General features: G+C 37.0%; 1 pseudogene; it reads right to left on the minus strand.

The window, feature by feature from the left end:
• Positions 1–228: 228 nt before the first annotated feature.
• Positions 229–1958, minus strand: LOC121228068 (DNA-directed RNA polymerase subunit beta-like; annotated as a pseudogene).
• Between the last annotated feature and the right edge of the window lie 3994 nt (positions 1959–5952).

A 5952-nucleotide genomic window follows, 5' to 3' on the forward strand; every position in this document is an offset into this window, starting at 1 on the left:
TTGAATAGGGAAGCCTATCTGGTCATAAAAAGGGAAGTCACCATATGACTTGCGCGGGGAGCAGTTTGACATGATGATCATGTCGCATCTGAGAATGTTGGCAAACGTGCTAATAAGAGGATCTACCAAAACTCGAAGGTAAGAGGATTTGGTAGAAACATCTTAAACGCGTCATATTTGAAAGGAATAGGTATTTCCTTCAAAGTTTTTGTAAATAAGTATTCGCCATTAAGAGCTTGCTAGATTTTGATGAGTAAACCAGCAATGGCTATGATAAAATGAGATGATTATGCAAAAGTTCTTCTCAGATACAAGGAAATGATTCAGTTCCAGAGCCAAAGATCGTAATTCTCGGACGAGCAATCGAAAAGATTCTGGAGCATCTTCGGGTTTAGGTATTGTTCCTCCAATGATCGTAGTCCCAAGTACTTCTTGGCGAGCTCTAATATGATCAGATTTATAAGTAAGCATTTCTTGTAAAATATGAGCAACACCAAATCCCTCTAGAGCCCAAACCTCCATTTCTCCTACCCGTTGTCCTCCTTGCTTGGACCTTCCTCTAAGTGGTTGTTGTGTAACAAGTGCATAATGTCCACTGGAACGCCCATGTATTTTATCATCAACTTGATGAATTAATTTCAAGATATAAGGTTTTCCTATTATAACAGGTTGCTCAAAGGGGCCTCCCGTTCTTCCATCAAATATTCGGCTTTTTCCTGGATATTCGGGTTCAAATACCCATGGATTCGCTGTTTGCTTACTGGCTTGATATAATTCGGAAAACACTAGTTTTCTCGAAGCCTCTTGTTCATATCTCTCATCAAATGGTGCTATTCGATAATGTCTATCTAGTAGACTCCCTGCTAACCCAAACGAGCATTCAAATAGCTGTCCTACATTCATTCGTGAAGGTACTCCTAATGGGTTGAAGACCATATCAACAGGTTTTCCGTCTTGCAAATAAGGCATATCCTGTCTAGGTAAAATTTTTGAAATGATCCCTTTATTTCCATGCCTTCCGGCTACTTTATCGCCTACTTTGATTTCGCGTTTCTGTGAAATAGACACGAATCGTTTCCGGATTATAACTAGAACCCCCTTTTTTCTGGACCCATCTCACATCGATGACTCGACCCCTCCCACCTATAGGTAATTTTAGACAGGTTTCCTTTGAAGTGGATACCTGAATCCCAAGTATGGCCCGTAATAATCTATCTTCTGGAGCATACGATGATTCTTTCGCCACCTGAGGCGTTAATTTACCTACTAAAATATCGCCTGTCTCCACCCAAGATCCCAGCATCACAATTCCATTTTTGTCTAAATTGCGGAGTAAATGGGCTTCTAGGTGCGGTATTTCGTTAGTGATTCTTTCAGGACCTTGGCTTGTCACATGAGTCTGAATTTCATATTTTCGTATGTGAAAAGAAGTATAAATATCTTCATATACTAGACGCTCGCTAATGAGTACCGCATCCTCAAAATTGTAACCTTCCCATGGCATATAAGCTACTAGTACGTTTTTGCCCAAAGCGAGTTCGCCACCAACCGTAGCGGCACCGTCCGCTAAAATTTGACCCTTTTTAATGCATTTACCCCGCCGAACCCGGGCAGTTTGATGCATACAAGTATTTTTGTTGGAACGTTGATACATAACTAATGGAATGCCTAGAGCATCTCCATTGCCCGATAAAATAATCTTGTCAGTATCGGTGGAAATGATCTTTCCCTCGTGATCGGCTATAGCGGGAACTCCTGAATCTAGAGCCACTTGGCGTTCCAACCCAGTTCCAACAATGCACTTCTCGAACGAGAAAGCGGAACTGCTTGGCGTTGCATATTAGAACTCATTAAAGCCCGATTCGCGTCATTATGCTCGATAAAAGGAATGAGGAAGCTCCAATAGAAAAATATTGAAAAGGAAAAATACTTCGAAGATGAACTTGTTCCCATGCAATAGTCAGGGATCAATTTGAGGAGTTAGATCTTTGCAGAATAAATCAAGAAAAAAAAGGAAACTCTTTTGGTTAATTTATTTATCTATTTAATATTATATTCAATTTATTTATATATTATATCTATTTATTATATATATTCTAAATATTTTATATTTTTATATTTATATATTAATATTATTTTTATATTTATATATTATTATTATATATATATTTATTTCTATTTTTTGTATACATTATATACAATACAAAAAAACAAAAAAGTAAAGTATGGATATTGATCCAATTCATCTCATTAATATTTGTAGTACAATCCTTCAGTCGATTTCGCTTCATTTAGTTCAGTTTTAATTTCGGTTTATGAAATTTCAATAAAATTCAAATTAATAAGGAGTCCTTATGTCACGTTACCGAGGGCCTCGTTTCAAAAAAATACGCCGTCTGGGGGCTTTAAAATCAGATCTTCATTATCTAAAGGAATCTAGAGTGGGAGTGATTTACTAATTAAATTAAACCTTCATGAATCCATTTTTTTGTTCTTTTATTCCAGGTAAAACTTCCTTGACGTATCAACTACCGTAGGGCAGGAGGAGTTCTATTAGACAACCCGTGCTTTTTTCTTTTTTTTTTGCACAAATGGAGAGTTTCGGATACAATTCGTATACCGGACAGATTACCATATAGAACACAAAATTTCTCCACCGATTCCTTCTAGTCGAGCCTGATTCACGTTTGGCATATGCCTGCTTTGACCGAGATCTTTGGAGATGATTCCGTACTACAATTCGGTGGAGGAACTTTAGGACACCCTTGGGGAAATGCACCGGGTGCCGTAGCTAATCGAGTAGCTTTAGAAGCATGTGTACAAGCTCGTAATGAGGGACGTGACCTTGCCCGCGAGGGTAATGAAATTATCCGCGAGGCTAGCAAATGGAGTCCTGAACTAGCTGCTGCTTGTGAAGTATGGAAGGCGATCAAATTTGAATTCGACGCAGTGGATAAATTAGATAAAGTGGAAAAATGAGATAAACCAGCTTCATAAATCAAATTTGAATTCGAAGCAATGGATACTTTGTAATCCAGTAATTCCATAAAATAACAGTTTATGCACATGCTAAGTCATTAGAAGATAGTTACCAGGGTAACACGGTAAGTCTATATTAAGTTAAAAATAGAATGAAGGGATTAGGGTAAGAATCCGCAATTGCAGAAAGATATTTGCTAATCCACCAATAGTAGTCGTCGATCCGTATATCCACATATATGGTTATAATTGATGAGTCAAACCAGGAAAGGTAAAATTGAAGTCTAAAATAAAACTAAACAAGTTCAAGTCTTAGAAAGGGGTCGTCAGTTAGAGTAAAATTCCAACTAAATCAGCATGATTTGTCTGCCAACTATTCATTTAAGAAGAATGCATGGGCGTCGTCTACGTTATCCAAACCGCAGAACCTCTTATGATATACAAGGAGTTTAATTATGTGTATTAGTCATTTATTTATTGAAATTCAAGACATTTGTAAACATTACTGTATAGATTCTCAATAATTTCTTTCGAACTTACGTGTAATTTACCTCGAATGTCAGGTCAAGTGATTACTCAAGGATTCTCACTAAGGCTTTTTCAGGCACTGTCAAGTCCACGCGAATGGCGTCATAGTTGTACCATGCATATAGAGTGGCACCTTTAAAGGCTACACCTCGCGGTTGAAATAAGTTAAGTTTTATTTAAGTTTACAATTTCCAAGTCGTTATACATATGTAAGTGATGGTCATGAAACTAACTAATAATTCGACTTAAGGCAAGCGCACCTATCGAATAATAGCATAGTTATGGTGAGACCAGAATATCGTATCCACGAGGACTAAAAGTACTAGTAGTTACTCTCTTTTTATTATCTAGCCTAAGAATTTAATGGTGTCTTTAAACTAAACTAAACTAATTTTCTAATTTATTTAAGATCATGATAGAGGTGAAAGTTGGAAAATACTCTAGGAAAACCAATTGAGAAGACAATACCCAAGAAAGAATCCGCCTAGACTTCACTTATTACCTTTGACTTAGACGATTTATTCACTTGACTTATTTCGTAGAAATCCCTAATTTATGTTAATATCTCTCTCGAGACTAAGAACAACTTACCCTAGGTTGATTAATTGAAATCTCTTTCTATTTAAAACCTCTATTGTCGTATTAACTCGATCTATGGATTCCCTTATTAGATTTGACTCTAATCCGACAGATTTATGTCGTCCTATCTCTAGGATTGCATTCAACTCCACTTAATTATGAATGATCTACTTTTAAACAGGGACTTTTATTCCACTGAATAAGCACATCAAAAACTTGGATTAATATCCTGAAATATTAAAGCAATAATTAAAACTCATAATTAAGAATAAGAACAAGTATTTATCATATAAATCAAAGCATAATAAGATTCGTCATAGGGTTCATCTCCCTTAGGTATTTAGGGAGTTTAGTTCATAATAATAATTGAAAACATCTCAAAGTTTGGAAAACAACAAAACATAAAAAAAAAACCAAGAACTTATAGGAAATTGGAAGGAAATCTTCAGTCTTGATGTAGATCCTGGCTCCGAGGTGATTCCAATGGCTAGTCGCGAGTATTTTCTACCTCCAACTCTATGTCTCCCTCTTAATCCTCCTCTAGGGTGTTTTTATAGGCTTTAAAATGCTTCAGAACCCTCAAAAGTTCCCTTTTCCGAGTAGAATTAGACTTGGGCTTGATAGGGAGACGGTCGTGTGCCACACCTATGTGCAAATACTTCAAACCGTGTGCAATTCTGACTTGGATTAATGCCGAAATGGCCATGACACACGAGCGTGTGGTGTGCCCATGCGCCTCACACGGTCGTGTGGATTGCTCGTGTGGAAGTGCCTAGGCCGTGTGAAACACTGTTTTAAACCCAATTTGTCTGTTTTTGGCCCGTTTCTCGCTCTTTTTGCTATCCTAAGCTCTCCTGAGTATAAAACATGAAATTAAAGGATTAGGAGCATCAAATTCAGTAAAAACAAGGAAAGATCATTCATAAATATGCCAAGCATGGGGTAAAAATATGTATAGATTACTGTTTATCAGTAAGCATGTACATGCTCAATATGTAAAGTTAAATGTAAGAACCTTAGTAACTATAGAAAGTTTAATTGTAGTTATGTAAGACACCTGCTGATAATTAATGAAATTAGAGAAAATTTATGTGATAAATATGAATTTAATCTGACATTTTTTAAGTTATAAATAAATCTAGTCAGAATTGTTGCTAAGCAAATCGGGTTAATTGTGACACTTGGTACCCGAACCCGATGATTGGGTCGAGTATAGGATGTTATAACTATCTAGTTGTATGGGATGGATGCACTGATGTGCAGTCTGATTGTGTTGGAGGGATGTGCAATGGTACCTAGCACTTATGTGCTTTTGATTGTATAAGATGGATCTCGAGTATTCGAGCCACTGTTTTACTAGATTTTATAAGGGTGAAACAAATTTAAAACCATAATGAGATTATTTACATTCAAATGCACATTATTAAAGGAAAACAACAATATTATGATCTATTTTTGTAACACCCCTAACCTGTATCCGTAGCCGGAGTAGGGTTACAAGGTATTACCAATCAATTCACAACATATAGCATACATTTATCAAACATAAAGCATTCGTTCTCATAAATCATTCAACACAATCACATTGTCCCTTATATGGGCCTATGGGGCCTTAAACATGCTTTAGAAGTGGTTCCAGACTAAATTGATAACATATGAAAACTTTGGAAACTTAGAAAAATTTCAACCATACAAGGGTCACATGCCCGTGTGAACAGGCTGTGTGCCTCACACGGTTCCAAACATGCCTGTGTCTTAGACCGCGTGGAAACAGGGCATACATACTAACTGAGGTCACACGACCAACCACATGCCTGTGTGTTTAGCCCATGTGCCCTTCGAAGTGGCCACACATGCCCGTGTGCC

The sequence above is a fragment of the Gossypium hirsutum genome, chromosome A04 (genome assembly GCF_007990345.1).
Source record: "Gossypium hirsutum isolate 1008001.06 chromosome A04, Gossypium_hirsutum_v2.1, whole genome shotgun sequence".
Classification (NCBI taxonomy): domain Eukaryota; kingdom Viridiplantae; phylum Streptophyta; class Magnoliopsida; order Malvales; family Malvaceae; genus Gossypium; species Gossypium hirsutum.